Source organism: Bicyclus anynana, chromosome 9 (genome assembly GCF_947172395.1).
Source record: "Bicyclus anynana chromosome 9, ilBicAnyn1.1, whole genome shotgun sequence".
NCBI classification, from domain to species: Eukaryota; Metazoa; Arthropoda; class Insecta; order Lepidoptera; family Nymphalidae; genus Bicyclus; species Bicyclus anynana.
In genome coordinates this window covers 15,184,671-15,196,728 of record NC_069091.1, presented here as the reverse complement: position 1 = coordinate 15,196,728, position 12,058 = coordinate 15,184,671, and the positions used below count along the sequence as shown (strand labels likewise).

The 12,058-nt window shown below is 37.2% G+C and overlaps 1 protein-coding gene across 4 annotated transcripts in view; it reads right to left on the bottom strand.

Annotated features, from left to right (window-relative positions):
- The window catches only part of LOC112049579 (kinesin-like protein CG14535), a 413,102-nt gene that overhangs the window by 68,033 nt on the left and 333,011 nt on the right, over positions 1–12,058 (bottom strand). The window lies entirely within an intron of this gene.

The window sequence follows — 12,058 nt, the reverse complement described above, 5'->3', positions numbered from 1 at the left end:
TTAACCTCACGAATAAAACTAATAAATAATAAATTTCGAGCTAGTATAATTCTATTGCTATTTTTTACTATTAAACATCCACAGAAGAACCAGTCACCGACATAGATCAACGAGTCGCGAGGCTGAAGTGGCAATGGGTGGGGCACATAGTTCGATGGACGTTGGGGTCCCAAGGTGTTGGAATGGCGACCCCGCACTACAAAGCGCAGTGTTGGTCGACTCTCCACCAGATGGACTGACGACATCAAGCGAGTCGCAGGGATTTGCGGGATGGATGGCTCAGTATCGTGATGTTTGGAAGTTCCTACAAAAGGCCTATGTCTTGCAGTCCTATGTCTATCGTCTAATATGATGATGATGATGATGACTATTAAACATAACTTTCAAATCCTAATCTATTTCATCTAGTTCTATAGAGAACTAGATGAAATAGATTAAATCTAAGTTGAACGTGCGATGCAACGTGACATTAAAAGGTACAATATAATCGTTTTAATCTTAAGATTATGGTTTTAACTATCTTCACAGCTCTGGAATCTAATCCATTTGTTTGATATAATTATGGTTAGGGAACTGAAAATTATTTTAAAGGCCAGAACTATATGTAGTTAATTTCGTAGTTTGTGGACTATTGCAAGCGAAAACAATAGACACAAAACACCCAATGGACTGTGAAACATTAACAAAGCAGCCGTAACAATAAACAGACAACCAAAGCGACAACTGGGAAACAGGAAGCGGACTCAATTAAACTGCGAAGTTCATTGAAAACGGAAACCCGGGGGTGACCTGTCAACCCCCCAAGAATCCGAAGTCGGAATAAATGGACACTACGTGAGATCTCGCGGACCTTTTTTGCATTTTTCAAAAATTCGCTCCGCGTCAATACCGCGGCATAAAGGGCCCGGCAGCTGATGGATGGTTTTTACGTGACTCCTGGTGACGATACGTGTTTTATTTTAATTCTACCCGCTTTCCCGTTCGAGGCTTAAAATTGAAAATTCTCTCAGTATATTGGAATAGTGACGCTCGCGTTTCGCTATATCCGTTTGAATTTTAAGCAGCGACTTATCGCAGTGGATATGCATTTTGAAATTGGAAAGGAAAATGTTTTTATTAATTACTTTCTACTGTGAATTTTGAGTGGGCTACATTCAGCTGAAAAATAAATGTAGCCCACTCAAAATCTGAATTATCGTATTAAAAACAATGTATAGTTTTTTAATAGAGACACACCTTACGGATAGCAAGAACTTCCTGTTCCTACGCACACAGTTTAGGCACAAGTTTATACGCTAGACGAAGCTTGTGTTGTTTATGATAGCGTTATGAAAAGCTGACTTATTTTTTTTTAGGTATAAGGTGTATTAATTTTTAAATTTTGAGGTTTTTTTTTAAATTATTTTTTTTTTAAAATACGTATATGCAATGAAATATCAAAGCAAAATTGATCAAATACCGGCGACCTTCGCGCAGGGCTCAGATATCGATACACAGTAAATCAATGGGCCCAAGGCCCATATCGGGCACACACGAGACACGAAGGGCTTTCTGCCACCAGTCGAGAGTTATCTAAACATTCCCCTATAAGAATGTTAATAGTCCCAAACACAATAAACTGAGGGTGGCACGCGATCGCGGCACGCTATGAGCCTGTGACACGGTGTTTGTCCAATGCCTCCACCTGTTTATACTGTCCGACTAAGGTAATATACGCCTCAATAGCTCTACTGTTACAGAGCTTGAGATTCTGCGTTTGTCTCTCGCCTACACGACTGTGGAAATACTGGAACATGTTCAGTTTAAAGGCATAGTTCCTTAATTAAAAACAACTGCAGTCATTATCATCATCATCATCATAGCAGCCGATGGACGTCCACTGCAGGACATAGGCCTTTTGTAGGGACTTCCAAACATCACGATACTGAGCCGTCTGCATCCAGCGAATTCCTGCGATTCGCTTGATGTCGTCAGTCCACCTGGTGGGGGGTCGGCCAACACTGCGCCTACTAGTGCGGGGTCGCCATTCCAGCACCTTGGGACCCCAACGTCCATCGGCTCTACGAACTATGTGCCCCGCCCATTGCCACTTCAGCTTCGCAACTCGTTGAGCTATGTCGGTGACTTTAGTTCTTCTGCGGATCTCCTCATTTCTGATTCGATCACGCAGAGATACTCCTAACATAAAAGTTTTCGAACAGTGCGTGTTGCTAGTGATGACCTATGTTTCCGAGACTTGGACGCTAACTATGGGCCTCATAAGAAGGCTCAGAGTCACACAGCGAGCGATGGAACGAGCTATGTTAGGAGGATCAACTGCAGTATTCTAATCTATTGTTCATCATTAGCAACCTATATTCGGCTCACTGTTGACCACGAGTCTCCTCTTAGAATGAGTCCAATACGCAATTAGGCCAATAGTCCATCACGCTGGCCCAATGAGGATTGGCAGACTACACACACATTGAGAATTAAGAAAATTCTCAGGTAAGCAGGTTTCCTCACGATGTTGTCTTTCACCGTTTGAGACACGTGATATTTAATTTCTTAATATGCACACAACTGAAAAGTTGGAGGTGCATGCCCCGGACCGGATACGAACCTACGCCCTCTGAATCGAAGGTAGAGATCATATCCTAAGGACTATTACGGCTCATAATCTGTTATTAATTCTAATTGATTGTATAAAAAGCTATAATGGTAACTACATCATTTTTATTTTTTATTTTTATTTCTTAGGGATAGTTAACATTTACATATTATTTCTTAAATCTAAAAGTAAACGTAAAAATAGTTTAAACATGTAAACAACAATACTATCCACGAATACACATACGAAAATAATGGCGTCACAAAATACACAAACAAATCAATTACAAAAAAAAAGACAAACAAACATAAATCTATATAAAAAAAAGAGAGAATTATAACAATAATAATTAAAAATACAACGAAACACAAATAGGTAAGAAAAAAAAAATGTAATAATAATTATAATAAGAGATCTAATAATAAGAATTAAGACACTATTACTACTCAGGTACAGGGATATTTAATTTTTGAAGAGTGATTGAGATGGCCTTTTTATATTGGGGTTCGAACAAGGCAAATACGTCTACTTCGTCAAATAGCTTGTTGTTGGTGTCCACAAGTCGACGCACAGGCGCGCGCTTTCCAGCGTTGGTTTTACAGAAATTGACAGCGAATAAATTATAATAGCGGGGGGGGTTAGGGGCGGGGTAGGGGTGGGATAGGGTTGGGGTAGGGGTGCGGTAGGGGTGGGGTAGGGTAGGGGTAGGGTAGGGCAGGGGTAGGGTAGGGGTAGGGTAGGGGTAGGGCAGGGGTAGGGTAGGGGTAGAGGTAAAGAAGGGTAGAGTAGGGATAGAGAACAAGTGCACTTATGTCAAAACGAAGCTTGACCGGGTCCGCTAGTATGATAGATACTATAGATACCTACTACAAACCACCGCAAAAAACAATCACCAAACAAAACAATGCCAACAGAAAACAGATAAATAATATGCACAAAATAACCAAATATTATCAAATTTACGTTTATTTCGGACTATTAATATACCTAATGCCAATTTATAAGATATATACAAATGGGTTGACAAGTCTTTCCCTCCGTTTATCCACCGGGGATATTATATCCACCGACGTGCCCATGCGCGGTGAGTGGATAAAACGAGTGTGGGGGATAAACGTTTTATCCTCTCCCCGTGGATAAATTTCTCCCTTGCCCGTGCTAGCCCTGCTGTAGTGCATTGAACGGAGGAACTTCTTTTGGACCATTTCTATCTGGTTTGACAAAATAATTGGCAAAATAATTTATGATCGTTACGATAGGTTAATTGTTTCACACGAAAAACCATTCTTGTAAATTAATTATTGGAAAATTGCGGACGCCGGCAAAATCTGTCCTACTGTTTTCTTTTAACCATATTTGTATTATCACAGAATACATAAGTATTATTGCATTTTCTAATACAGGAAGAAATTTTTTTTAGTACAGATATTTTTATATTTTGTACATAAACAAAATTTAATGATCACGTATTTTTTCTTTTTTTTTTTAACTCAAAAATAACAAAGTTATCGTTAGCTAAAGTTTAAACATTTAAACAGAATTTGAGGGTCACCCTATCGCTGTACTAAGTAATAGCACAGTAATAGGCAACTACAAAATCAGCTGGTAGGTACTAGGTTAGCGAGCGCCCGCGCTGAGGGCCGTTGACCTTTCTACGTTTATTTATTTTTGTACCTATTATTTTTTATAATAATTAAAGGTCGTCACTTTTGAGTTGAGTATCGATTTTCCCTTCATACTTTATTGGGCTTAGGACCATCAATAATGCGTAGTAATTATAATAAAAATTAAAACAGAGACTATAAAAATTATGAACTTTCGATTGGAATAATGAAATACAAATGATGATTATTATTACGCAAACCGAAGCCGAAGCGATATGACTACTGCCGGTATTTCTTTGTCGGCGTCTTACAAAGTGCCGCCAGCAGTTGCGCAGTTTGTTTGGGAATGTGTCCATTATTTTGTTATTTCTGAGACATAAATTGAAAAAAAAATTTACATAAAATGTATCGAACTGTTTGTAGATTTATGTTCTATTAATGATACAGAACCACGAAAAAAAATGTCCGCACTAAAGTCCGAATCACCCTGTATAAGCGTTTTGGAAACATCGAATGGATGGTTTAAATTTTTTTTAATCGGATATAGAAAGAATCAAATAGTGTACTATATATTTTGACTAACTGACGCCGCGCGATTTCACCTGTTTGGTTTCCGATCCCGTAGGAATACGGGTATAATATATACCTTCCTCAATAAATGGGCTATCTAACACTGAAAAAATTTTTCAAATTGGACCAATAGTTCTTGAGATTAACGCGTTCAAAAAAACAAAATCTTCAGATTTATAATATTAGTATAGATATAAAGCAAATGTTACTTCTCACTGCGGTTAACTCCTACTTATACTATCTATACTAATATTATAAAGCTGAAGAGTTTGTTTGTTTGTTTGATTGAACGCGCTAATCTCAGGAACTACTGGTCCGATTTGAAAAATTCCTTCACTGTTAGATAGCCCATTTATCGAGGAAGGCTATAGGCTATATATAATCCCTGTATTCCTACGGGAACGGGAACCACGCGGGTGAAACCGCGCGGCGTCAGCTAGTTGTATATAAAATCCTAATTTCTATGCCACTCCAACACAAAGAATAAATTAAAATATTCTTTATAAAAAATACTCAAAACCGTTATAAATTATTGCCATCGTAAGCTAATTCATCAAAATTAATTATGCCAAAAACACAAAAAAGAAATGGCCGAATGTTCATACACCTGTGTGGCGTGCCATTTACCATTAAAACTGTTAACAGAAATACTTCACTAGTTACATAGGCTTTTGCCCGTTGGAAAATAAATTACAAAGTTACCTTTCAAGTGATCTGATTAGGTAATGCGATCATTACTATGATTTGCTGCCCCAACACAAAAGGGGAAAAGCTAATTTTATTTCAGGAAAATTTTACTGTTACTTCCTTAGTTCCATAGTTATCTTTATGCTCGTAATGGATACTTAAAGCTTTCATTTAAGTTTGCTTTGGGTAATTGAATATTTTTGTTTTTATTGACGAATAAAGTTTTCAGTTAGTAGCATGCGATATGAAAAAATATTTGTAAACCAACCTTGGAAGAAAACGGTAATGCAAAAGCTCGCGCTTACTTATTTGACTATTTCTAGGTTGAAACTGATGCGTGCGTGTTGCCAGTGATGACCTACGGATCCGAGACTTGGTCGCTGACTATGAGCCTTATTAGAAGGCTCAAAGTCACTCAGCGGGCGATGGAGCGAGCTATGCTTGGAGTTTCTTTGCGTGATCGAATGAGGAGATCCGCAGACGAACCAAAGTCACTCACATAGCTCAGCGAGTCGCAATACTGAAGAGGCAATGGGCAGGCCACATAGTTCGAAGAGCCGATGGACGTTTGGGTCCCAAAGTTCTGGAATGGCGACCCCGCACTGGAAAGCGCAGTGTTGGTCGACACCTCACTAGGATATCAAGCGGGTTGTAAGGAGTCGCTGGATGCTGGCGGCTCGAGATCGTTGTGCTTGGAGGTCCATGCAAGACGCCTATGTCCAGCGGTGGACATCTATCGGCTGTCTATGTCTATCTATGAAACTAACTGCTGAGTGACGTGATAGCCTAGTGGATAAGAATTTAAATATCACGTGTCTCAAACGGTGAAGGAAAAACATCGTGAGGAAACCTGCATACATGAAAATTTTCTTAACTCTCTTGTGTGAAGTCTGAAATGTATTTTCTACAACTTTTTTGTGTGTTGCTGTTGCGAAAATTAGTTACTTTCGCTTTTAATATATTGGTCTTCGTGTGGATGTCTAAGTTACGGAAAGGTCACCGACTTTAGGTGAAGTCGTGATTTAATTGACACACGATTGATAGATCCTTCGAGAAATCTTGCGTAGAGGTCCTCCCAACTTGGGCATTCGTCAATTAAGCTGACAGGGTCATATTGAGACTGATCGTGATCTCTTAGTAAATTGGAACTTGTTTATAAAAGCTGCGGTGGCTAGACCCTCGTCACTTTATAAAAGTAACACGATAGAAAGAGAAAAAAAACGCCTAATCACTATTGTAGTGTCTGATGCCTCAACCACCTGAACAAGGGAAGACTAAAATTCAACCAGTAGAAGCATAAAACACAACATTTTTAACAACGTTGTAATGCTCCTCAATTAACATTACCATTATCAACCCATATTCGACTCACTGCTGAGCTCGAGTATTTCCTCAGAATGAGAGGGGTATATAGTACGAACAGGGTCAACTGACCGTTTTAATAAAATGAGGAAAGTCTGAGCATTTCAGGCTCTTAATCGCAAGTCATTCTGCGTTATTTATTGATTATTCAGTGGATTTATTAGTTTCTGTATTTGGGTTGCATTCCTTTGATCAATTTGTATTAATTTAGAAATGTCCATATACATATGAAATAAGTATAAGAAGTTAAACTTGCGTATGTTTACGCTGGGTTCTATGAATAAACTTATAATTATGAACAAACTGAACTAGACCTGTTCGGGAATTCACCAAAATTATTATCATGTAAATATGTATGTCACCGTTAAACTGTAAAATATGTTAGTTTATAATCTCACTCTCTTTTTCTTTTTTCTTTGAATTGTCCTTTGTAATTTATTACTATTTTTATTGAGCCCGCTGTAATATTTTTGTATTTCTATGGTAAATTTATCCTGATTGAGAATATAACGGTTTCACTTTGATAGATTTTAATATACCGAAAAATAACACGTTAAATTGTAATCAGTAGGTCCAGTTTACAATATATCGACAGATTACAATATCGCGAGTGAGAATATAAACTAACTTAATTTACAATTTTTTTTTACTTCACGGATTTAATGAAGTTTCTAATATATTAACTTACAATGCAGTCTCTTTTCAAATATCAAAACTACTAAAAGGAATTTCATACAATTTTCAAAATAAAATAACTGTAACTTAAGCAACAAATAGGCTAAGTTCAAGCTAGGTAAGTTAAAGTTTTCTAACCAGAAATACAAGAACTTTTCTAAACGTGATGAGTATTCGCCACGTTGCAAAACATATGTAGCTCCGCAAAATCAAATATCTAAACATTATACTTATATCACAAGCTTGCAGGAAGGTCAAATTCAAATGGGAATGCCAAAAATATTCATGGCATTTGATATCGCAGACGCTAAACATATTGTAGTTGGAATATAGCGGAATATTTATCCGTAAGTCATGACAGCGATTCATTCTAAACGGTTCCACGACCTCGGCAGACATTTTGTCATATTTCGGTTACAAACTGAGAGCATGCGATAGCTAGACATACCTTTTAAGATTTTTTATGAAGTAGTAGTCAATTATGATGTTTGACTGTGGTGGATTTGGAAGGTATCAAGTTGCTGGGGTCCAGCCCTTCAAACGTCCAAGTAAAAAGAAAGAAAGATAAAATATATTTTTATTTGGTCAGTAAGACCCTTAAACTAAGCTAGGCTACAAAAAAAGCGCACTGACCAAATAAAGGTCACCCACTCAGAATAATGCTGTAGCTAGCTGCAGCATATAGCCATTTAAAAATTCTAATTCAAACCATTAGACCGTAATAAAGCCGTGATAGTCCAATGGATATGACCTCTGCCTTCGATACGGAGGGTGTAGGTTCAAATCCGGTCCAGGGCATACACCTCCAACTTTTCAGTAATGTATATTAAGAAATTAAATATCACGTGTCTCAAACTGTGAAAGAAAAAACATCGTGAGGAAACCTGCATACCTGAGAATTTTCTTAACTCTCTACGTGTGTGAAGTCTGCTAACCCGTATTGGGCCAGCATGGTGGACTACTAGCCTAACCCCTCTCATTCTGAGAGGAGATTTGTGCTTAACAGTGAGCCAAATATGGATTGTTCATGAAATGAAAATCTTTAATTGGTTGCCGTATTTACTAAAAGTAGAAGCATGGGCAGACAAACATTCAACCTACTTAAAACGAGGCTAGTGTGGCTATCGCAGGCTTCTATTGTATTTCAGTAGTATTTTCGCAATCTTTTATACTTTAACATCAAAATACACTACTCAGCTCCGAATGAAATGTATGAGAAGTGGAGATAGAAATCTTGCAATTTCAAAGGATGTTTATGCCCCTATGATGTCGTTGATTTCACGGCCCGATGCTCCCGGTGAAAACAATCCCGGGAATCCCGGGAAGGCCGACTCTTGACATTTGATAGAATGTTCCCCGGACCATGAATAAGTCGACGGGCATTTTGTCATATCCTTTATTATTTTTTGAAGGTACAACCCTATACAAATAGGAATTTATCAATTTGTATGATCAATAATATAATAATAATAATAATAAGCCTGTTTATTTCCAATCCAAATAAAAATAACATAACGTACAAGCAATTTTTATACTTAATTACGTCATCAACCCATATTCGGCTCACTGCTGAGCTCGAGTCTCCTCTCACAATGAGAGGGGTTAGGCCAATAGTCCACCACGCTGGCCCAATGCGGATTGGCAGACTTCACACACGCAGAGAATTAAGATAATTCTCTGGTATGCAGGTTTCCTCACGATGTTTTCCTTCACCGATTGAGACACGTGATATTTAATTTCTTAAAAAATACTTAAGTTAAGAAATACTTAATTACTAACATAATATTATAAACAAAAAAAATGCATTAATATATTAATTGCTGTCGCTTTCTTCGTTACCATTGATCGGAACCCCTTCTCGGGTAAAGGCCTCCTCCAGCTTTTTCCAGACCTCTCTGTCTTTCTTTATCCAATCATTTCCTGCTATTGTTCGTATATCATCAAAGTTACGATCAATTTTAGCAAAGTTTTTAACTGTTTTGGCTTTTTTTGTTAGCAAAACGTATTTTTGAAAACAAAACAATTTAAGAAAATCTATGAAAACGTTTTTTTCATCAACCAGGTTTTCATCTTTACTTGTGTATTTTCTATTAATTTTCTTGCTACGTCGTTTCAGCAGAACCTGCTTTCCAAACAGTTTTCCAAATCGAACTCGGATCAAGGCGCATATGGAATCCTCGCAACTTAAATTTTAAATTTTCGACTTTACTTACTACCATTAAATTAAATCATGACATAACTTGACGTTTTAAAAGTGCTCGTAAAGTAAGCCTAATTGAAATAAATGAATTTTGATGATTAGACCAATAACCAAACTTTACGTACAAGTATCTAAAGTGTTAGATTAAGCCTACTCGAAAAAAAAACGAATTTGTATTTGAAAAGAACACACATGCAAACAAATCGCATGCATCACAGCACGTCAATTATATCCACAAATTAATGACCAAAAAGACCTTAACCCCTCTATTTTACATTTTAAAACCCACCTCGCGGCAAACCGCTGTAATGGCGCTAAATAGCTGTATAAACGTTTTATTTACGTCCGTGATTCGAATCGCGCGGTTTTATTTTTCAGGGGTTAGCCAAGGTATGATTTATGGCGCCAAATTCTTTGTCACATTTCTGTTTTATGGCTAATTTAAAATGCATAATGGGATTTTTGCGATCCGTTACAAAGTTCACACATTCTTTCTGGACATTACAAGGATTAATAGAAAAACGATTTTAACGACATTGCTTTGTTATTCACACTATGTTGTTATAGTACCTTTGGTGGTTTATATTTAATTACGTTTAATATTTGAGGTCAAGCAGTCAGAGTAGGAGTCTGACTCGTGAGCATTTACTAGACACCTGGCTACCAAACACAACCATACAAACACAGTAGGTACAAACATTAACTGTCAAGTTAACCCGCACGAGTTGTACCTATATCAACCACTAGCGCAAGGTTTCAGCCGCGTAGTTCCAGTTCCTGTGGTTTAAAATACAATCTGAGACACTCAGAAATAACGTGAGAGACTTTCTTGTGGTAAAAGACTTTTCCAAATTGGTTCAGTAAATCCAGAAATTACCCCCTACAATCACAACAATAATTATTAGCAACCTATATTTGACTCACTGTTGAGCACAAGTCTCCTCTCAGAATGAGAGGGGTTATGCCTATAGTCCACCACGCTGGCCCAGTGCGGATTGGCAGACTTCACACACCTAGAGATTTAAGAAAATTCTCAGGTGTTTAATTCCTCCCGATATTTTCCTTCATCACAACTATACCTCTATATAATATTATTATCTATAGTTAGATTTACAAACTCTGGAAGAAGTGGCCTGAAGTGAAGTTATCAATTTTACTTTAAAAGGGAAAGTTTTCTTTTCCCTGGGTCCTTGTAAAATGTATTTTATAAATCAATAGTAAACAGTAGATTAAGAATGGCTGTATTTTATTAACACTTTATTTAAGTTAGAACAAATAACTTAATAAATTAGCGGAAACAGTAGACATTCAGAACAATGCATAACATAATTTTCATGCTATAAATAAAATCTTCTTACAAACTAAATATATTCTTACCATAAAGATGCATATTATTACCATTTATATGGCGTTTAAGATAATATCCTGATCTTGGTTGTCCCATGAATAATATTAAATGTCCGGGTAACTTATGCACGCAATCAAAAGTTTTGAATTTGAACAATTCTTACACCTTTATTTCAGACTAGACGATTTTTTCCATACCAACTTTACGTGGCAACCAGCCAGGCGAGTACCAAATAATATTTCGATCTCGTAACTTAATTCACTTCGAAATTGGACTCTATTGTTTATGATATAAAATAGTATGAATCATTTTTTGAAGGACAGAAGTAAGTTTGTAAATCGGGCATTGTTTGGGAAAATGATGGCAATAAATATAAAGGAAAGCCTTTAACAAAACTGTCCAATCGCGTTTAAGCTTTTCAATACATGGTATATGACGGTTTGAGCTCGTTTTAGTTTTTTGCCATGTCTAGTTTCATGTTCATATTGGACTGACGTTTAGAATAATGACTTTTTGAACAAAAACAGCAGTTTATAAAATGAAAAGAGTTTTAAAATATCGTTTTCATAGAATTTTCAACGATTTTCAATTAAGGTAATAACTTATAGGATTATTTGTTTAATTCCTATGCTCATGAAAGGGATGAAACCATGCAAATACACCCGTTATTGGAGAAGTCTATGACCTCCCGATATGACGGTATCCGTGGCGCAGTGGATTTATAAGACGGAGGTCTTGGGTTCGATCTCCGACTGGGCCGATTGAGGATTTCTTAATTGGTCAGGTCTGGCTGGTGGGAGGCTTCGACCGTGGATAATTACCACCTTACCGGAAAATACGTACCGCTAAGCGATTTAACGTTCCGGTTCGATGTCGTGTAAAATCGAAAGGTGTGGATTTTCATCCTACTCCCAACAAGTTATCCCGCTTCCATCAGCGCTGACCTTCAGGTGGTCAAGGGCTAACTTGTGAAGAATAATGTATTTCGAATATGAAGTGAATTTTAAATTCTAAATCTCATA